This window comes from Daktulosphaira vitifoliae, unplaced genomic scaffold (assembly GCF_025091365.1).
Source record: "Daktulosphaira vitifoliae isolate Bord-2020 unplaced genomic scaffold, ASM2509136v1 Scaffold_1, whole genome shotgun sequence".
Classification (NCBI taxonomy): domain Eukaryota; kingdom Metazoa; phylum Arthropoda; class Insecta; order Hemiptera; family Phylloxeridae; genus Daktulosphaira; species Daktulosphaira vitifoliae.
This window is the reverse complement of record NW_026099572.1, coordinates 25214898-25239424: the sequence shown is the minus strand read 5'-3', so window position 1 is coordinate 25239424 and position 24527 is coordinate 25214898. Positions and strand designations below refer to the sequence as shown.

Sequence of the window (24527 nt, the reverse complement as noted above, 5' to 3'; positions counted from 1 at the left end):
CTTTTTTTAATTAAATTTAAGTACCAATTGCAATGTGTTACTTTACTTATATTGTTCAAATTAATTTTTTCTAAAACATATTTTAAACTTCATATCCATTTTATTATTAATAGAAATTCAATGTATAAAACATTTGCTACACCCAAAAATATTATTTTATATATTGTTATTGGTTTTATAATTTTTATAATTAATTTTAAAATTCCATACAATTTTATAGAATGTTTAATGCATGTATGGAATTTTATTTTTATGTGAACGATTCTATTTATAATAATTCTTAACTTTTAGAGCGAATAATTACAATGGTATTAAATTTAACTTAATTCAATTAATTTATCAACTTTTAAAAATAGTTGATTTTAATTGGTTTTCTTTAATGAGCTTTTATAGAGGTTTTATGAACTCAAATTTGAAATACTCTGTGAGTTTGAATAATTTTGTTCTATTTTATATAAAAAAATTATTTTTGCTTTCATATGTTAAGTTTTATAATTTCACTAAAAAATTCATTAATCCTTTCAGATCTTTAGTACACTATTGTGAGTTATATTTTTTTTTAAATTTAAAATTGTAAATTTATAGTAAAACAGTGTTTCCAACACCAAAATTTAATAAATAATGTAAGCAACGAACAGTAAAATTTTTTTTTAAAGTTTTTAAAAAAATTTAAATTGAAAAATAGTTTCTTCAGAAAATAATTTTAGTCTATAACTGATGACCTAATGCCACCAACAGAACCAATTAAAAAAATATTGATAATAAATCATTTTAACTAAAAATGAAAAGTCGGGTCTGAAAAATAATATTACACGTTTATTTAACATGTAATATTTATTTCAGTTTTCCGTGGTGTCGTATTTTCTTAACATAAATTTTTATACAGCTGTGACTATTTGAATTTTGTTTACCCATCATTTTTTTCCTATTTTATAATTCAATTTCAAGTGTAACAGACAATTTTAATATGTATACATTATTAAATTTACTCAAAAATTTTTAATGGGATGTATGTTCATTACCTACAGTAAAATGATTTTTTGAAATAGACCGTGTAACATACACAAATAGTCAAACTAACACTCCTAGACATAAACCAACGTATAATTTCAGAAATGTACTTATATATTTTTTAATAAACAAGAGCTACAATATCTTAAATTAAAATTTTTTTCAATCCTTAATGTTTATACAAGTGGCAAAATTAATAATTGCACTGATGCAATATTTTTTTATATCGTGATTATTTGCAGATATAATTCATACAAACTTCTAAAAATAAAATAAAATCAGTTTAGTAAAATAAAATATTATAATATTAATATAATGTATTCACATAAAGTTTTCAATGATTTATTACGATGTTATTTAAATTTGCTCGAAATACAACAATACGTATCTGGGAGTTTAGACATTTGTTCATAATTTACAAATATATTTGGCGACTTTTACTTTCTAAATTTTTAATAAATCTAACTTTCGAATCTATAAACAGTGTTATAGGCTCGTGTCAATTCACTGACAATTTTCTGGGATTTTTAAATTATGTTTTCACAAATAAATCATGTTGGTTTAATAACACTTAGCTTATTTTCTTTTATGTTATCATTTTGTAGTTTGATATCAGTTATTAGATTAGGGCATGGAAAAAATGTGACTTAGGACGCAAATAAAAGTGGAGAACGGGTCTTTTTCAGGCAATTAATAAAATATAAAAGTGCCAGCTGTGATGAGTTTTATTAGACTCATTTAACCTATCTTTTTTCTTCTACATAAGAAGGAAATAAACATTAAAAATACACTTATTTTTCTTTATAATTTGTAGTAAATATTATGAAGATGTATATTTTCTTTGGCATTTGGCCAATTTTATTAGAGCCGTTGTTTTTTTAGAACACTTATTGTACCAATCTATGTTTTGAATGCGACAAATATATTTAAAAATTAATTAAATTGGGTGATAATCCTGTCGTTGTTGAACTTTTATTACCTAGAAATTTTTTAATAAACTCATTATTTTTTCATTCTTATATATCTTATATAAGTTAATACTGAAAAACCTTTATGGTTCCTTTATATATCATTATTAGATTCGATGCGAAGCTAAATCACTGAACCGATTTTTCTCAACGATACAAAAAAGATCAAAAACTTTATCTAGTCGAAGACACCTTCAAAAATTAAAATATTTTTCCTCATTCCCCGTAAATGGGGGAAATCTTCAAAAAAAATTATCAATGTATAAATCGGCAATTTTTGACATTTTCTTTTGTATAAACTTTACATAACTTTTTTAAAAATGACTAAATCAACACAATTTTTTTTTATAGATACATGCTCATGTAATGCCTTAAGGTATTAACCTATTGGTACATTTTTATAAATCTGACTCTTTACCTGCCCACACTGTATGTCAGGGGTACGAGGTTCTAACCCTACCCATCGAATAGACTTTTATTCTTAATACTATTAAAGAGAAGTTAATTTTGCTTTTGGAATAATCGACTAATTTCTTTAAATTAAACACTGTCTTTAGATTTGCATCGATTTTAATCACTGTTAAATATCCTCTGTACTTGTCAAAACTATGGTACGTTTACACTATGCTGTGACCCCACTGTGCTACTGTTATTTGTTTAATTGTATTCATGTATGGATAAAAAAAAACATATATTAAGTTTATTTTCTGCTTCCTTTTCAATTATATTGATATAAAATTAAAAAAACGGTAGCACAGTGGGGTCGAGGCATAGTGTAGACAAGGCATAGATGGGACAAGTATAGATGATATCTGACAGTGATTAAAATCACTATCATAAGAAACGCTTCGATGCAAATCTGTAGATAGTGTTTCATTTAGAGAAATTGGTGGATTATTCCAAAAGCAACATCAACTCTTATTTCTTTGATTATATCCTAATTAGTAGTTCTTTAATTTTAAAATATAATATATGAATAAATACTAATTATAATTATTAAATTTAATAAATTGATATTCAATAATTTAATAATGTAATTTATACGGAGAAATTATAAAAATAATAAAGAAGTTATATTTTGCTTTATTTTTATGTGTATAAAAATTTAAAGGGCTTGATACAATAAATTTCAATAAAAACTGTTTGTTACTATAAATAAATGCACTGAACTACAAGGAACTTTCATCAGTAACAAAAATATACCATTCTAAATCAACTTTTCGCGATGTTTTCAAATCTGCAATTAGACTTTTTCTATCACTTCTAAGTTTTAATATTATTAAACATTAGTATTTACATATAAAAAATTCGCATAGAAGCTAAAAAATTGGCCATTTAAGCTAACTTAAATTTAAAAATTACTTTTTTGACTTTAAAAAAGTAAAAAAATTTTAATAAGTTTAATTTCTTATGTCTTATGNCTATTTAAGCTAACTCAAATTTAAAAATTACTTTTTCGACTTTAAAAAAGTAAAAAAATTTTAATAAGTTTAATTTCTTATGTCTTATGAACTTTATTCTATGTCAATTAAATTATATAATATTCATGAAAGTCAATATATTCTCCTAATAAGATATTTTAAAATAAAATAAAATACAAAACCTAGAATTTTAATAGAAAAATAGCATATTTTTGAATACGGTAGCCATTGTGCAAATAGATAAAAGATAAAATATAGAAGATAGATTGTCGGGACAAATTTATTTTTCATTTTATAGTACATAAAATAAGCTTTAATTTGATATATGTTTAAATACATTTGAAAAATTTATTAAATTTAAAAAAAATAAATTTAATATATGCAGTATTTCCGGAACATTTTCAAAAATTAAGTTGAAAAAGTTAGTTTTTGTAAAAAAGTTACTATTTTAAATACCCCTAGTGAGCAGAATAAGTATTAGATTTTCAAAAAAATGATATCATATAAAAGGGAAATATCTAAGGTTTTAGTATAAAAAAAAATTATGTTGATTTGTTTATTTTTGAAAAAGTTATGGAAGTTTTAAGAAAAAAAAGTGAAAAAAATGACAAAATTTACCGATTTTTAAATTTGTAATTTTTTTGGATATTTCCCTCATTGGCGGGGAACGAGGGGAAATTTTTAAGGATAATGTCTTCATCTAGATACGANATTTCCCCCATTTGCGGGGAACGAGGGAATTTTTTTCAATTTTTAAGGGTAATGTCTTCAACTAGATACGATTTGTGATCTTTTGACTTATGGTTGAAAGAAATCGGTCAGGTGAGAGCTGAGAAAAAGTGTCAACAAACATAAAAAAAAAAAAAAACACATCATGGTAAAATTAATACCTTCTCAGCTTCGTATCGAATCTAAAATATATGATTTTTGTTTAATTGTTGAAATATTTGTGTATTGTTCATATTATTGTCATAATGTATATAATTATTAATATTATAATTTTCATATTTATTGTTAATTTCATAGATATTTGAATTTTATTTCGAAAATAAAGATGGTTTTTATTATTGTTGCCACTTTTTCTCAGCTCTCACCGGACCGATTTCTTTCAAAAGTACGTCAAAAGATCACAAATCGTATCTAGTTGAAGACATTACCTTTAAAAATTGATAATATTTCCCTTATTTCCCGTAAATGGAGGAAATATCCAAAAAAATTATAAATTTAAAAATCGCTAATTTTTGAAATTTTTGAAATTTTTTTTACCTAAAACTTCTATAACTTTTTGAAAAATCAACAAATCAATATAATTTTTTTTATACTAAAACCTTAGATATTTATCTTTCATTTGATATCATTTTTTTGAAAATCTATCACTTAACCTTCTCATTGGGGGGGATTTAAAATGGCAACTTTTTTACAAAAATTAATTTTTTCAACTTAATTTTTGAAAATGTTTCGGAAATACTGCGTCCTTCAAACATATATCAAATTAAAGCTTATTTTATGTACTATAAAATAAAAAAAAAAATTTGTCCCAACACTTTTTCTTCTACATTTAAACGGTTGCCGTAGTTAAAAAAACACTATTTTTGTGTTAAAATTTTCGATTTTCGATTTTAAATTTTCAACTTAAAAATGCTATAACTTTTTGAAAAATGTATATATCAGCACAAATTTTTTTTTTCTAAATACATTATAAGTACATCTTTCATTTGACATACTTTTTATTAAAATTGGACAATTTCCCCTTATATAGGGGGCGTTCAAAACTTAAAATATTGTAAAAAACATAAATCTTTTTCAACTGAACTTTTGAAAATGTTCCGGAAATACTGCGTCCTTTAAACATATATCAAATTAAAGCTTATTTTATGTACTATAAAATGAAAAAAAAAAATTTGTCCCGACACTTTTTCTTCTACATTTAAACGGCTGCCGTAGTTAAAAAAACACTATTTTTGTGTTAAAATTTTCGATTTTCGATTTTAAATTTTCAACTTAAAAATGCTATAACTTTTTGAAAAATGTATATATCAGGACAATTATTTTTTTTCTAAATACATTATAAGTACATCTTTCATTCGACATACTTTTTTTTTTAATCAGACTATTTCCTTATATACGGGGGGTTTTCAAATCTGAAAAATGCATATAGAAAGTAGAATTCTTTCAACTTAACTTTTGAAAATGTTCCAGAAATATTGCATCCTTTAAACATATATCAAATCAAAAGTTATGTTATATACTATCAAATGAAAAAAAAAATTTGTCCCGACATCTTATCTTCTATGTGCAAATGGCTGTCGAAAATTAAAAAAAAATGTAATGTTTGCGATAAAAATTACCTTTTATCGGGATGTTTTTTGTACTTAAAACTTCCATAACTTTTTCAAAAATGAACAAATAAAAATAATATTTTTTTGTATTGAAACCTTAGATATTTTCCTTTCATTTGTTATAATTTTTTTTGAAAATCTAACACTTATTCTGCTCACTGAGAGGATTTAAAATAGTAACTTTTTTACAAAAAATAACTTTTTCAACTTAATTTTTGAAAATGTTCCGGAAATACTGCGTCCTTCAAACATATATCAAATTAAAGCGTATTTTATGTACTATAAAATGAAAAAAAAAATTTGTCCCGACGACCTATCTTCTATGCGCAAATGGCTACCATATTCAAAAATATGCTATTTTAACAAATTTTTTTTTTTTAATTAAACACTATCTACAGATTTGCATCGAAGCGTTTTTTATGATAGTGATTTTAATCACTGTCAGATATCATCTATGCTGGACCCAACTATGCAACGACCCCACTGTACCGCCACCCCACTGTGCTATCGTTTATTTTTTTTTAATTGTGTGTTGTTATTGACAAAAAAATCGTATATATCAAATATATTACACTATGTGTGCAAGAGGCACTTTTTTTTATATAGGCGTTTCTTAATGAATGTTTTCAAAGTTCTGAATTTTCATATAAGTTACATTGTGTATTACTTTGTTTTTAACATTTATAATAAGCAAAATTTTATACAAGTGGCCTGCGTATATAGATACAAGGTAATAAACTATAATGAATTATTCCAAAATTTAAAAAAATTAAATTTCGTAATGTGTTTTTTTTGCATTCATAGTGCAATATATGTATTTAAATTTTTTTCATATTAAATTATTAAATAGGAGGCAAGTTGGCATTATGATAGCGTAAGTTAGTGTACTCCACTGTTTTGGGATCGATTCTCATAAACTCTAAAAACTTGTTCCAATTTCTCTTTGTTTTCTTAAAATGATTTATAATATACATCATTATACTTAGCGATAATTTCTGATTAATCATTCAATGATTTCTAGAAAAAAAAAATTAATTTAGACAATATCAAATTGTATTCAAATATAACTAAATTTATAAAATTACATATTAACATTGAAGTTTTTGGACCCTCTAATTTTTATTTCATAAAATAGTTTCGATTCATAATAAATAGTTAGAAAAAGACTGTCCGACCTTTAAACGTTTAACATACGCGAATTTTTATCGTATTTTGAGTAAGTGTATCCTGGAATTTTTCACGAGGTCGTATATATCAGATATTTTTTTACTACTTTCATCAAATATTACTTTAGCTGTGTAATTATTTTCGATGTGCAAGAAATCAATTATCCATGTTTTATTCCATGTAAAACACCCTTAATTATGCCGTACAAAATTTATTACAAAAAATTTGAACTTGGAGTTTCACTTGGATTATTGTTACTTTGATGATTAAGTATGTCTTTAGCAAAATGTTTAAAACATAATTTGGAGATTTTTATACAGTATTTTATATAATTTATTATTTTCGTTGTTATGATTGTTATCATTATTATTTTGATTATTAAGGTAGAATGTTATATTATCATTACAACAGAAAAATTGAACTACTTTTTCAATATTATCCATGACTTCATAATTTGTTTCCAGTAAATTATAACAAATATCTATCATATCTGCTTTCATTTGTTTTAGTGTTTATATAAAAAAATAAAATATTATCCTGTTACAATTTAATATCTATTTAAATGGTTATTGTTATAATTCTTATACAGAGTATTCAGAATGTAATGAAACAGGTAGATTATTAAAAGCAACGAGAACATTATAATACTATAAAAAATTGCACCAAGAGGTATGCTTATTATTATGCTTTACAAATTATTTAGTAAAGAATGGTAGACTTAACTACTTTATTTTAAGTTTTACTTTTAAAATAAGTAAGGTGAGCTCTTAAATTATATTTAGCTAACTTAAATATTGTTCTGTTCTTTATATTTAAAATAACTTACGATTCATATCTAGGAATGATCTCACGGTTTTGTCTAAAATGAAATAAAAATACTTATAAAACAAATGTAACTTTTAACTTTAATAGTATAATATTTTTTCTAACTACAAGTATGGTAATGTTTTATAAAGCACATAATTTTAGGTATGATAAATTATTTTTATTGATACAAAAATAAATAAAGTTGATCAATAGAATTTTAAAAAAGTTTGTTATAGTCTGGTATTAATTAAGGCATTCTAACTAAATTTCTAAAAATTCTAAAATTCATTAATTTTGAGCTAGATATATAAATATTGTAAATAATGTCTAAAGTCGATATTTAAATGGATAAAATTTTATTTAAAAATTACCCATCTTGAATAATAGTATTAAATAGATCTTTTAAGTCAGGCGCACAAAACAATTACTTCTTCGAAAATTTTCTATTTCAATATGTATAGATTTCCTGGTATTTTATTGAAAACCCCTCATATATAGTTTGTAAACTCAATATCTGTTTTATGACAGTTATATGTTATGTGATTACACAACAACGTACCTACAAGTCTGAGTGCATTGGTAGTTCTTGCTAATTCTCTAACAAGTAAATGTACTTCATTATCTTAGTAAATTCTTTTCTAATTATATCTATGATAATGTTTTATACAGCATGTATGTCCGGTGGTATTCACGCGGGTTCGTTAACGTTCGTGGTTTTCTTTTGTCTTGAGTCTTTGGCTATGTCGAGAATAAGGAATAAGGTGAGTGGACTGTATGAATGAATTTAGAATGAATTTTACGATACATAATTATAACAATTAAATGTATTATACAAGAATCATAAAATTTTATATACACCAATGTGGATAAGGGGGATATATAATACTAATTCCACAATAGCGCTGATATAAACAAATAATAAATTATAAATGTGTGTAAGTCTTACTAAGATGAACAAGCATTATATTTATCGGCAAATTGAATCAACTAATGACAATGTTGAAGATTGAAAGGATCAATTGTAGTCGAATGCAAGTAGCTGACCAACGTGTACAATATGCTGTGAATAGTACTGTGATGTATCTTAGAAAATATATAGACCCAACGGCGATATACTGAACGCACAGAGTGCGACAATCACAAAGGTGATATATTACTTTTACAGCAAAAACGAATACAAAACTTCTGGCTCGCAAGCGCCATAGAGCTAATAGCTGAAAAGCGCTAAGATGGCGGCCAGTGGCGCAACTACGGGGGTTCTAGGAGGTGCTGAAGCACCTCCAACTTTACTTTAAGCACCCCCAAGTTACACGTCTTTGTAATTTCAAATATTTATTTATATTCTCAATACGGCACATGACCAAATTTCAGTATAATAAACTTAACTTACATGTACAATAATTATATAAAATACAAAAATACAACAATTAATAATATAATAAATCTGATGGGTCCTTATTAGCAATACTCATCATTCTATAAAATGGCTTGTTTTTTAGGTAGTTGGTATTACATTTAGGTACAGAAAAAAGAATTAGATTAGCAACTTCTATACTATTAGTACTAGTAAACCCATTCAAATTAATTGTTTTAGGAATTGACTGTTGAAATTTACTCTTTCTAACAAAGTTCCAAAAATTTTTTGGATTAATACAAAAGTCAGATTCACTCACAGAAAAATTTTCTGTAACAATTTTTCGATAAAAATTTGTATTTTGCACGTAGAAGAGAAAATTTTCTGTAATCGAGTGGATTACGTGTTGCCTTAAAAATGGCGTGGGCTTTTCTTTTTTGGAACACTGTATCAATCAAATCCTTAGAAAATCATCAAGGAAAATTAGATTTATTATAGTTAACACGTGGAACCCAGTAAAGAATAGAGAAGTGTAATGCATCATACAAAGTTGATGTTGCGTAATTAACGTCTAGTTGAGTAAAAGTATTCAACCAATTATAAGATAGGAAAAATCTGAAATACGTGTATAATCTGCTTTCGTAATATAAAAATATGATTCAACGGCATGAAAGAACGGATTTTTTTATTTGTTGGGTAATCAATAGCTAATGCAGGATAATATCGATCTTCAGGAACAATTGGATTGTACACCATATTAACTTTAAAAAGATTCTTATTTGTAAAAATAAGATCTAACATTGAATTGTAAACGTTAAAAACATTATTAACTTGATTAAAGCTTTAAGAAAACAAAAGTCTCAGGAATAGGCTATTTTCGGTAGCTATTGAATAGAAAATACCTAAATTATCGTTAGACCAATTAATATTAGGTAAGTTAAAGTCACCATATAGAATCAAACTATGGGTGCTATAACAACAAATTAGATTTTTAATTGTGCTAGAATAAGTATCATAGGATTGAATAGGAGAGTTAAGAGGAAAATATACACCACCAACTATAAAATTGTCATTATTATAATTAAAACTAACATAAATTTGTTCAATACTTAAATTAGAGATAGAAACAATTTGTGAATGAAAATCTTTATGCACAGCAATAAGGACACCACCACCTCGAGTACAATTACTCATTAAAATACTTCTATCACATCGGTAAACATTATAATTATCCAAACATAATTCAGAATCAAATAAATCAGAATTAAGCCAAGTTTCTGTTAAAACAAGAAATACATAATTAAAGCTGGCAAGATTACACTTAAGAGTAAAAAATTTAGTCCTAAGATCACGACAGTTTTGGTAAAAACCAAACGGAACATTATCATTCGACGTAGTATAGCTAATTGTAGGTAAATCACGAGGACAAGACTTATTAATTTTTAAATTGTAGAAATCTAATATAAAAGTACTAAGAGTGGACTTGGCATTTATTATACAAATATACATGCTCATGCAAACCTAGTGTACATGGCTGAACTATGAAAGTTGAGAAATTTGGTGAATCTCTTGTTGTCGATTGATATGTTTTCACGGACCCGGTATTTTGGAATTAATTTGACCACAGATAGAACACCATTTTTATAATATATACGTAGATTTATTTCACCTTGAGCTGTACGAGACAACAGATCATTGTGACAAGCACGTAATAGTTGTCGTTCAAATTTGGTTTTATCCTTGACAATATTAAAACCATTTTGGAATTAAGTACCTGACCGCTTAACCTGGTTGTATGGTACAGCAAAAATTGTGTTTCCTCTTTGTTAGTATATATTAGCTTAAGTGAGCGGGTAATATCTGGACGTGGTTTCCCAATCCGGTTCAAATTAAGATTCGTTGGAAGGTAATTTCTAACCGGCAACAAAATATTTTTAATCATGAATTCATCATGTAGAACTCTCTCAGAATCAGTTAAATAGGTAGACTCTAATACACCATAAGCAATCACATTGTAAGAACAACGATCTCATTCAAATAGTTCTTGCAAAACCTGGCTAGTGATTGTGGATGGGTTAGCAGACGAATTGTTCTCTTCAAGACTACTAATTTTTGCCTTAAGTGAACCAATATCTCTTTTGAGTATTATATTTTCTGCTTTGAGTTCACTCACTTGCTCAGAAACTTTTAATATTTCTGCTTTAAGTGTATTGAACTGCAAAGATTGCGAGTCAGAAAGTGCTTTATTGGAGGCGAGGACTTTGAAGAACAAAATTTGCATTTAATCTTCATTAGAAATAGTACTTGAAGATTTCGTACTAACACCAGAACGGACAGAAACTTTTTTTAAAGTTGCATTGGTTGCACCAGGAGAAGACATATTAGAAAAAGTACTCGGGGTTAAATTCTTCAAAGTAAGCCACTACAGGTTAGTCTCTAACAAGTGGAACAAGAAACTAGCTAATGTTTTAAAGCGTATGTTGATAGTAGCAATATTATCAAAAAACAAATTATAAAAAAGATAGTACGACTTAATATACGAAAAGACGTAATTATTAAACTACTTATACTTGCATATAACAAATCAACGAAGATTACCACGACGCACAATTGAACACAAAAATATACTTAATACTTTAAACAACAATTGTAAATAAATTATTTGTATATACCAATTGAAATTGTTATAAAGACTGTAAGTAAAAAAATTTATATTATATTTTATAATTATATATTACATAACTAATATTAATTAGTAATTACTGTATATAATTAGTAAATATGTAATGTGTATGTGATTTGTAATTGTAGCACCCCCAAGATTTGAACTCTAGTTGCGCCACTGATGGCGGCGACAATTCAGACATACAGAGAAGACCGTCAACAACTCCATGTAGCACAATAATAGTGTAAATAATCACAACACAAGTTTTTGACAGCATATTGATGTGTATCCAACACGGCACATGATTTTAGGCATGATAAATTATTGTTGTGGGTACAAAAATAAATAAAGTTGATCATTAGAGTTTTAAAAAAGAGATTGTTAGAGTCATGATTTTATTTCGGTTGTTATTTTTAGCATTATTATAGTACCATTATAGGAAAATAATAATTGAGCCTAAAAATGCATTTATTTATAATTAAATAATTAATGTATATTTTCCCTCATTAAAATATGTTGTTGTTTAGGATTTTTTTTTGATAGATTTTAGTTTTATGTATTTCCTGATTTATCAGTTATCAACTAATATTTTAATTCACCCTTTGTATCTAATCGGGGCGTCATCTATTTATAGACAAAATATACTGAGTGATTAGTATGTAAGGTATGTAATAGGTCAATTGTTACAAACCATGAAAACAATAGAAAACCGTTTCCTTACTTGTTGCACACTCTATATATTTAATTAGGTAATAAAAATAATGATTTAATTTAGAAAATTACTGGTTACTTATGGTCTATTATTTTGGAATTAATTACCATTTTAAAAAATATAAATTTGACACCGAATATTTTGCGATACGTTTAATACACGGTCATCTCGCCTCTTTCGTCAGCCGTCTTTGTACATCGGAATCTAGCCTGATTAGAGTACCCCCCCCCTCTAATTAGAGTACAAAGTCTATTTACTGGAACGTGGTCGACTACAGAGTGCCGTCGATGAACGCTCTCTCATATTTCAGACGTCTTACGTGTGTGCTTATACTCTCCGCCACTCAGGGGCATATTGACATATTTTTTCCTAGTCATTTTAAATTGTTCCGCCATCCATAACGCAATGAAGTGGTGTAATTTTTATCTGTTTTCGCCATAAAACTACTAATTCCTCTCAAAAGAAAGTATTTAAGAATTCCATTGGTAAAATAAAAAAAATAATAATTTCAAATTTGTTTGTTCATTTTAGATATTATAATATATTGATGTAGTTATTATTATTTCAAGTTCTAATTATTACGTTTAATTATATTTGAAATAATTCAAAGATTACTATCAGTGTTATTCGTTCTTAAAATTCAAAAATTAATTTTCGTTCAAATAATTATTAGTTATAACTATTAATTTTCAATTATTCTTCTTGTCTATAAACAATGAAGACAAGTCCAGTGGACAAATTTTTTTTCTTAAACTATAATAGTTTATTACATAAGCATTAATTTAAGGTATATATAAATGTGTCAGTATTTCCAGAACATTTTCAAAAGTTAAGTTAAAGAGTTAATTTTTTGTGGAAAAGTTTCCATTTTTAAACCCTCCTTGTGCCTAGGAAAAGGGTCAAATGTTCACAAAAATATATCAAATGATAGGTAAATACCTAAGGTATCTATAAAATAAATTATGTTGATTTGTTTAATTTAAAAAGTTATAGCAGTTTTAAAGAAAACAAATTTCTAAAATTTGTAAATTTGTGGTGATTTCTTCCACATACGAGGAACGAGGGAAATTTTGAGAGTATTATCTTCAATTAGATACGATTTGTGATCTTTTGACGTATCGTTAAAAGAAATCGGTTCGGTGAGAGCTAAGAAAAAGTGGTAACAGACACAAAAAATAAAAGTAACAACATATAAGTAACCTTCTTTGCTAAGCATCAGCTAAAATAATTAAAAACAAAAAAAAATTTGTTGTAAAACATAAATGTTACCGATTATGGCAATTGCAGATTGCATTGGTCGGAAAATAAAAATAGCCATTTAAGCTAGTTTAAAATTTTTAAGTTATTTTTCTTGATTTAAAAAAAACAATAAAAATAAAATAAGTTTAACTTTATACTCTATGTCAATCATATTTTTACAATACTTATGAAAATCAGTGTACTCCCCTTATAAAGTATTTTACAATAAAATACAAAACCTAGGTTATAAACCTAGGTTATAACCTTAGGTTATAAAAAAAAACTTTTAGAACTTGCCCAGTGGATGGAAGTTTTGAACCTAAAATTTGAGTAGTCAAAGACCCTATTAAAAATATTTTATTGTCATTTCGTAATACTACGGACATTTTTACGTACACTAAAAGAAAAACACAATAGGAAGCAGTTCAACTTAATACGCGATGTGAGAGACTAAAGTGGTATAAGTATGAGTTCACTATATCTATTGCTGCGATTTATAATAAATTTATGATTTCCAGAGTTATTTATAATTTAAAAATAATAACAATACATTAATCCAGTCATACCATAGTATTATCGCCGTACTTGTATGATAAGTTTTGTAATGAACCAGATGATAACTAACAGAATCTAGCATTAAAATTCATATATTTAGTAAAAATCGTAATATGATCGAGTTATTTCAGCTATAGCAATAAAACGATCGATTCAATGGAATTTGTACTTATTACTTTTATTTCGTAAAATTTAATTTTAAACAATTTTTGTATGAAACATTAGGTCGTATCACATATGGTTCGTCATATATGATGAAATATTCGTAAATATACTAATTTCGGCAATTTTACGAAATATTATGTATTTTGACATTTTTCTAGAAAACTAATGGATTTAAAAGAAAAACTGTGAGAATTTAATTTATATAAAACAATTAGATCTATAATTTAGTTTTCATATTTTTTTTTGTGAGAGCGCTAATTTACGAGTTAATTGCTAAAAACTAAAAAAGTACCCCTTTTGGCCGATTTTCAACCCCAAGTCGGCACGGGTTAATCTTATCTGATCGGCCTGAAATTTTTTGTAGCCACTTTTTATATGTATACACACAAATTTGGGGGGTGAGCCCGAAGAATTTCAAAAATTTTCAAAATAAGGGACACCCCTTATCTNTGTAGCCACTTTTTATATGTATACACACAAATTTGGGGGGTGAGCCCGAAGAATTTCAAAAATTTTCAAAATAAGGGACACCCTAATATGTATATTTAATAATATATAAACTGTATAGTAATAGTAATAAGGACTTAATCATTGCGGATTGAACATAAGTACGCACGATTCTTGGTAATTTTATGTCTCGGTGACCAAATCGGTACATACGAAATTACACGAAGGTGATAAGGCCGTGGTTTGGATATTCTATTAAAAAGGGACTGTGGCCCAAAATAAATTGTCAAAACCATGGTAATGGTCATGACATTGATCGTCGACTTCTTGAATAGTTTCATATCCCTAGATAAACATCCTCTGTGTTTTCAAGGTTTGTTCAGAATGCTAATGTTTATTATAATACATATAAAAGGATTTAGAGGAGTTCGAATACAGTCGTTAGCAATACATGCACTTAAAAAAATATTAGATTTTTTTAAATGAAATAATATGATATTTAATGTTTGACAATTAAAATTAGATAAGTTATCCTAATATATGTAGCCAAAACGTTGCATACATTTATAATATGTGCCTTTATTTAAGTTAAATATGCTGCTAGAAGAATTCATATACATACAGAGTAATCGAAAGACATTCATTTTCTCAGAAACTATTAAGAATTTTAATTTTTTTTAAAGAGAAAAAATATCAAGTTCAAAAAACTCTACATTAATATGTAGTCAAATCATTATTTTTTCATCCTTTCAGGGATAAAAACCCTTATTTATAATTTTCTTAAATGAGAATTTTTAATTTTATATGATAGAAAAAAAAATTATAAGCAACTTTGTTCGTACAATTTTTTTTTCCAAATAACCGTTCGTCCGTTAGTTTGTTAAAGTTGAGTAATTTTAGGCCAAATTTCTATTGTTATATTACTGTATTAAATACAGAAGTCATTATTTTTATTTGCTCTTGCATAAACCAAATTTTATTGATCAAGTTATGATATGTAAATTAATCATAAAAATTTACGACGCACTAAATGAGTGATAACAATAATAGATACAAATCGGATTTTCGGTGTATTATTAATAGCAGTCTATGGGTATGTAAGACTAAAGCATAAATTTCTTAGTCTCCCTTCGCCATAGTATAGTAACTAAATACAATCAAATACTACGATAATGTTATCGTAATCATTCTTTACACAAAATAATCTTTTTAATTTTTGTTGACTGATATGAATTTAACATAACCATATAAACGCAAGTCTTTTAAAAGATTTTTGTTCGTTATTTAATTATTTTAAACATAACCATAAAAAACTAAACTGGTTCAGTACTAATTTGCCGGTTATACTACAAGCTTGGGTGGTCAAACATTTTTGTACATTAATAATGTTACATTTTTTAATTATCATCTAAATATAGTGTTTTAGTGTAGCATATTAATAAAAAACTGTTTTATTTGTATGTCGTTACAATTAATAAATTATATTTGAAAGTTTATTGAAATAATTAAATTAAAAGAATATCGAATAATAGCAGAATACAAAAGACAATGAAGTAAGCTTTATAGATTTGTCTTAATAATTTTATTTTATGAAATAGCAGCATAAAAAATGAAATTTACCGAAAAATTAAAGAGATTAATTTTTGAAGATATTAACAGTTTTGGATTTGCTGCTGTTGAAAGACAAAAATACCGAAAAACTTAACTTTTTTCTCTTTTGAGAAAAATAAGTTTTGCTGTAGTGACATTTTATTTAAAAAGTAAGTAAATATAATGATGTAATATTAGATGTGTAGTATAATTAAGGCCAGATTTAGAAAAACTCGAGGCTCCAAAAACATGTATTGATGTTTTGATTTTGGCCATAGATTTTTAATTTATTTTCCAACTATTTCAAAATGAGTATAATATACAGAACAATATTGGTATACTATATTTAATTTTATACCCATATTGAAATTAAACAATTTTGTATAATTGCGAATGTTATAAATGAAATGATATTAATAATATGATATTTTAAAAGATTTTGGATGTAATAAACTTCAATAACCTTTATTATGAAAGTATGTTAAAATACTATTTTTACATTGCTAAATTTAAATTAATGTAATTTTAAAACTGATTTTAAACTTTTCATTGATTAATTAAAATTATTTTTATCGTAGTTAAATTAGAGTTCTCAAATTGAATTATTGTATGGATCAGCTACTGAATATTAATACACAATTTAATAAGGAGAACTTATGATTGTGTTATGTTTCACTGTAGATAATAAATAAATATTAAGCAACCATTTTGATATGGTACTCATAGCTATTATTATTTAATTAAGCGTGCATGGATTAGAACACTAAGTAGCAACAAGTGTCCTGAAAATATATAAAAATTTACAGAAATTAAAATTATTTTGAATTTTGTTTAGAAAGTTGCCAACAGTAAATAAATTTGTTAAAAAAATTGTATTAATATAAATTCAGTTTTTAGTTATTATTTCATAATTAATAATCTATTCCTTAATTTGATTTCAGTTTTTAGTTTTGATACATGCTATTGTAAGTCATCATCTGTATTTTTAAGTATGCACTTGTAAGTAAACTAAGATACTTGGACGTCATAAGATTAATATCCTAATCATATTAAGAAACAAAAAAGATTGTAATGATGATTTTTTATTATTGTCTATCATAATAAAGTCATCTATCGAATAAACAAATAGTTCTCAAACAAACTAAAGTGAGTTTAATGAAACAAATTTTCCTTTTTTAGTATTACAAATTTTATTTCATGTAAGTTAATATATTTTGTTATAAATTTGATTTCAGTTATAGTTTTTGTACAATTTTGATGTCTATTGGTTTTGTATACACTTGTCTTAGCATACTACATTAGTAAGCTTTAATTTCATATCAGATCAACATTAGAATGAATTGTTATACTACAATGACAGTATTGTAGCTAAATTTCTCATTTGAATTTTCTTTAAACAATATTAGATTGCAAAAAATAAATAAATCTAATAGTAATTGTTAATTTTTTTAATTAAAATAGAGCAATGTAATAAAGTAATACATGTAGTTATTATAGTACTCTTTTTGTGATGTAATATTAGAGGGAGTAGTAAGAAAATATCTTAAAATTTAAGATATAAGTAATTCTTATTTTATATGTTACATTCAAGTATTTAAAAAAAAAACTATAGTAAAATGATTATTTAATTAGATTAATATAGATATTATGTTTACTACACTAGAATTTTGATATGGTTAAGTATATTCCGTTTGTTGAAAAAGGAAATTTTACTCAAAAGAAATAAATATTATAGATAATACAAATAAATTATTTGTAGTTTTATAGCTAAAATATTTGACTGTGGTAGGTTAGACTAGTTAATGCAATTAGTTTAAATTTTAAAAGCTGTTAATTATTAAAATAAATACATAAATTCATTAAAACTTCATAAATTTTAGTATTGCCAATTGGAATCAATCTGTTATATTTTTATAAATTAGTGTTGAATACAAACTTAAATTCTTAAATAATTTTAAGTCAATTTTTTTCTTTTAATAGTTCAAAAACCTTATTAAGTTAAAAAAAAATAATTTCCCTTGCGCTTGAACTTATCCTGGTTCTACTGTATTTTAAAATTGGAATCGGTGCCGTGCCAATAAAAGGGCATAGGATGATATAAGGTTCATACACTTTGCAATATTTAATTGTTATAATTGGCAGTTATTTAATATTAGAGGATGCTAACAAATAATTTAAAAAAAAATTATAAATATAATTTTTATAAATGAAAATAAATAAATTTTTACCTATTCTCTTTTCAATGTGTCAGTGCTAGGTTTTACAGTTTTTCTTGTGCTTGAAAGTGGTTTAGGTGGGATAAATTTCTTCCAATAAAAATTATTACATGATGAAGATATTATTTTTTTTTATTAAGGGAGAAATAATAGTTATTCAGAACAAAAACTTTATACTAGACCTAACCCCAAGACCTATAATAGTGGAGGCATGATTGCAATGCATTTTATGAGGAAACAAGGTTTTTTTTTGTGAAAATGGTTTTTTTTCATTAGGAATTGTTGAAATGTCTGTAGGAGGGTTATCTTAATACTTAATTTTCTATGGCATTACGCATATTCTACATGAATTCATGTATTACGCGTATTCTGTCATGAATAAAGTATAAAGTTTAACTTTCATGCAGGTGTTTCACAATTCCAAAGTGAAAAAAATTCTAAGTTGAGCAAAAGAAAAAAAGTTTTCTACAAAATAATGATAAAACATAATTGAAACGGTCATTTCAAAAATGATATAAGTAATAAAATTTTAATTTCCATGTATCAAAAAAAACTTAATTACTCTAGAAATCCAACTTGTTTTGCACTTACACCTATTTACTAATTTATTTTTAAGGTTTCTGGTATTCATAATTTATAGTTTTAAATAGTCTAACTTTGACCAAATTCATTAAATTGAAATAAAACATTTCTGATTTGCATTGTTTTTGCAGTGAATAGAAATTATAATATGAAATTTAAATCAATAAATAAAATAAAATAATATTTTTTTCCCTAAAAATTTAACTTATCTTAACTTGGCTATAGGTAACAAAACTTAGAATAACTTTTTTCAAAATACAAATTTTGTTGTTTTTGCTTAATAAACCATTGCACTTTTAATAAAACATTTAAAAAAAAATAAAATATTTCTCTTTAATAACAAAAACTTAACTTGATAAAATGTTACAATACAGAAACATTTTTGAATGAAGTCAATGACTTTTGTAGTAAACATGAGTCTGACAAATGAAATGTTTACACAAAATACATAAGTATACATAATAATGTATAATTATCAAATTTGACAAAGTCATTACTGAAAAATCAGTGACAAATGTAGTTTTTGAAATAACTGATTTAATTAAAGAGCTGGTTTCAAAAACAACCAGCATTTGTATAACATACAAATTCACGCAATTTTGAGCCTTAATGAGGGTTGGGTAATACAATTTATATTTGGTTTTATTTGTACAATGCATAATACACACATACTGGTGTTCAGTAAGTAAGGAAAGGGGTCAATTGTTATGAACATAAGAACTATAGATACCTGTTTCTTTACTTACAGAACATGTATACATGTTGATGTATAAAATGTATAATACTTTAACTGTTACTTTTACTGTTAAAAAATTTTTATTCTTTAATAGATCACACTGATTTTAAAACTATTTATTTAATAAACATCAGTTTATGATCTCATAAAATAAACAAAATATTAACTTTTTATGTTTTGTGTGATAAATTATGTGTTAGTCATTCTTGTGGAAATTTTTTGGGATTTCACCGATTATATGATTATATTTTTAAAGTGAAGTAAAAATTAATTAAATAAATACAATATTTTAATATAAATTAAAAAAATAATCTATTTTTAATTATGAATCATTTGTCATGATATGAGTATTGTTTGTAAAAAAGTCGATGTGTAATATGTACATCTAATACTTATACTTTTGTGTATTATACTGACCCAACTCTGACCTTAATAGACAAACGATCAAAAGTGTCATTTTGTTGAGGCCCACAAAAAATATAGTATTTGATAGTTGTTAATTATTTCTATGTACACATATTTATTCATTTTAAATGTAAGTATAGTATTAATTATAAATTTTTTGTTCTAATAATAATGTATTTATCAGAATATAGACAAGATATAATACAAATTAGTAATTATAACTTTATAATTAAAATATTGCAAAACATTTTTCTATACTAATATAATAACTTTATGGATTAATTATGTAATGGATTATTCAATTAAATTAAGATTACGATTGGATCCAAAAATATTTATGTAATGTAATTATTGTAGGAAATATCTAGCAAATTTTAATGTAAAAATATTAGTAACAATGTATTATAAGCCATTTAAAATTAAATTTTTTACTTTATTAATAACTAATTTTGTAAATATTTCTGTATAGTTGATTAAATTCTCTTTAAAAGTGTAATTTTTAATTTTACCTTGTTATTTTTTTATTTTAATACAAAATAATATTGAAATGTAAATAATATTATATCTATTATTGACTGATTAAGTATTAAGTTTATTTTTTTGTATCTTGTACAGCATTAAAAAATTGAAAATTGTACCATTTTAAAAACAATAACTGATTTGAATTTTTATGGTTTAATTTATCAAAATAAAATTTAATATGGTTTTGGTAATACNTCAAAATAAAATTTAATATGGTTTTGGTAATACAGTGAAATTCTAAGAATATTTAACATACTAAAAAATAAGTTTTGAATTTAAATCTATGATTTTAGTTTAAGAACAGTGATAAATATCAAATTAATTTAAACATGAAATAACAACTAATTAGATAATTGATTTACTCTTTATTTTGAAATTAGAACTCTTTTAAATCGTATAAATTGATTCTTGATATTGTGTAAGTAGTAAATATAGTTATTAAAATAGTTAATTAACTAACATACCAATGTACTGCAAAAAAAATAATGTACACATTGATAGCGATGAAACTTAGCCGAGTTCTTATAGCCGATAGGAGTTATAATGGGATAAGTTACTTCTAGCATCTCTAGGAAGGGTCAATTATTAATAATTTTTTTTTATTGAAAAATTATTAAAAAGTTATTTAAAATTTAAGTGGGTAAAAAGTATAAAAACACTGAATATTCATTATTGCCAGTATTCATAAAAATACGCGCTCTTTATCTTTTTTTTTTATATTAAAAAGTTTGGTTTTACCTGATTAGCGGGAAAAGGAAAAAAGGGAAGTTTTTATACGCGCAAATTGAAAACTGCTCCTCTAAAATAACTAAAATACTACCATATACATATAAGTATAATTATAACCTAAAATTAACCTTCTAAATGTAATCGTGCTTAGACTTACATGAATTTACAATCCTTTGCATTAAGAGTGTTGTGTTNTAATAACATGTATGTTGGTTAAACTATACATGAAACTAATATAAACGTGTTAAAAATGAATATCATAATACGTTATTGTTAATATTATAAAAATTATGGAATATTTTTCTTCAAAATTTTATGTTGAAGTACCAAGTATAATATACATATGAGCTATTCATAAAGTCACATCTGATTACTTTTATTAATAAAGCTTCACTTTCATTAATTAGATGTTTACAAAACACGTTTTACTGAAGTTTATTATATGAATTATTGAGTTGTTTTATTTGATTCTTCTACTATTAGTGAGTAATATTTTTTTTAAACAATTTGCAATTTTTTACTAACGCATCATTTATTATTCATAAATGTATATGTTTACGAGAAGATCAGTGAAGGATATGACACTCGATTTCTGAAGAACTATTGAGAATTAAAATTTTTGAAAATAAAAAAATATTAGGTTTTTAAAACTACAAAGATACATTTTATTGAATATGAAATAAACCCCTAATTATGTTTAACAAAAAAAGAATGANGAAATAAACCCCTAATTATGTTTAACAAAGAAAAAATAAAGATCATCTAAATAAAAATTTCGGTCATTTTATGTATTCTTACAAATTAGAAAATTTGATATATATATATTTTTTTAAATTAATTCAATTGATGCTGACTTAAAAAAATTAAAGTTAAAAATTATAATTTTTATAATTGGGAACCCCTATTTTTAATCTGTTAATATAATAGGAAACAAATTTGTTTTGACAATAAAAAATCATTAGTAAATTGATATCATATTACTAAACTTATTATTGCAATTTATGTGCTTTTGAAACAGATTTTTGTTGTTATAGTGGTGGGAATTAATAAATAAAAAAATTATGCTTTCATTAAAAAAACATAATTTTATATTAATTAAAACAATTAATGTACATCTAACATAAACGGTTTTATGATTATCATTACAGAATAATAAAGAACTCATTAAATATTTAAATAAAACATTAACGAGTTTATATAATTTGATTAAATTTTATAAACAAATTGACCATTGGTACTAAGATTGAATTTACCAAGGTATTATTAAAATGAAAAATATTTTAAATCCGCTGAAAAATTAAAAAAATCTTTGACCAGACAAGGAATGCATCTATTATAATTTTATTGATAATAAGTCATGTATAAACTCTTCAATCTGTGTCATTTAAATAAGTACATTTTTGCTTCATGACGTCACCGTGAGCACTAGCAACATTGGGTAAAATACCGATTTTCTGGTAGGTGGTTCGAATCTCGTCGCAGCGGTGTTTGTAACGCATTTTTCAGGATAGGTGAGATTGGGCACTTTTCTTCGAGAGCGTGTTTCGTAACGTCGGTGCGGCCAAATATCGCNGGGCACTTTTCTTCGAGAGCGTGTTTCGTAACGTCGGTGCGGCCAGATATCGTACCATCACTCAATGTCCAACTAGTGTCCACGCTACCACCAACATAATTCAGGGGGGTATACTTTCTTTCCCTCCTGATTTATGTTGGTGGTAGAAAAATAATTTTGCTCGTTTTTTCTTTTTTAGATTCTTTAATATTTTCTTTTTTAAATTTGCAATTGTTTTAAAAACATGATCCAATATACTATTAATAATAATATTGATTTAAAATTTTATTTTATTTTTCTAAAGATAAACTTTTGATTTATTAACTTTTAGAGCATTAAATCTTTTTATAAAATGTATATTGTCTATTTTATACATATATCATTAAGTGATATTCAAAATCACTTCATAATTATGTAATTTTGAAAAGCATAACGACTGACCATGGTACAAAGGTACTTTGATATTTAGACAGAATTTCCATATACATATGTTGATAAAAATACAAGCTGTGTTTACGATAAAACAGATAAAACATGTATAATTTTATTGTACCCATCGTATCCTATCTTTCAAAATGAACGTTTATTAAAAGACATACTCTTATACTAAACGATAGTTAATAATATACATTGTCGAAAAACCGGCCTGGATATTTTTCTGAATAACTACCATAAAAAATAATTTGTGAGCTATCATAACCTATTATTGTCACCACAGTGCAATCAAAAATACTGGTTGCACTGCCACCGACTTTATGAAACGTAATATATGACAATATTTATTCTTGAAATCAAAATCTTTAAACAATTATAAAACGTAAACGGTTGTTCGGATAAAAAAAATTGTAAGAACAAAATTATTTGTAATTTTTTTTTCTATCATATTATTAAATCAAAAATAGTGGTTCCCATTTAAAAAAATTATAAATAAACATTTTTATCCCTGAAGGGATAAAAAAAAATTATTTAACTTCATATTATTGTAGAGTTTTATAAGCTTAATAATTTTTCTCTTTACAAAAATTAAAAATTTTCAATAGTTACTGAGTAATCGAGTGTCTTATCCCTTATGAATCACTCTGTATATTACGAAAATGCCTAAAAGTATCATCTTGCTCGATCTACTAGTAACAATTTTTTAGGTAATGTTTATTCAATGAAGTCATAAAATGCCACACAATGGAATTATTGTTAGAAATATATGAAATCCCTTATTTAACTTTGCCACGTTCTCAAAACGCGTACACCCAGAGAAAAACCTCGATCTATATAATAAATTTATTGTTCAATTTGATAAATATATCATTACTATTGAACCTATAATATATTTATCAATATGATAATT

General features: G+C 25.0%; 3 long non-coding RNA genes across 3 annotated transcripts; all 3 read left to right on the top strand.

The window, feature by feature from the left end:
- Positions 1 to 301: 301 nt before the first annotated feature.
- Positions 302 to 2446, top strand: LOC126896949 (uncharacterized). Its single transcript, XR_007701992.1, has 3 exons — positions 302 to 424; positions 526 to 542; positions 2091 to 2446. It is a non-coding gene; the product is annotated as an uncharacterized LOC126896949 (long non-coding RNA).
- A 5398-nt stretch (positions 2447 to 7844) lies between these two features.
- Positions 7845 to 12343, top strand: LOC126896944 (uncharacterized). The gene is made up of 4 exons (XR_007701990.1): positions 7845 to 7875; positions 8242 to 8317; positions 8383 to 8474; positions 11879 to 12343. It is a non-coding gene; the product is annotated as an uncharacterized LOC126896944 (long non-coding RNA).
- Positions 12344 to 15868: 3525 nt separating this feature from the next.
- Positions 15869 to 17958, top strand: LOC126896924 (uncharacterized). Its single transcript, XR_007701981.1, has 3 exons — positions 15869 to 16610; positions 17382 to 17586; positions 17676 to 17958. It is a non-coding gene; the product is annotated as an uncharacterized LOC126896924 (long non-coding RNA).
- The last annotated feature ends 6569 nt before the right edge of the window (positions 17959 to 24527 follow it).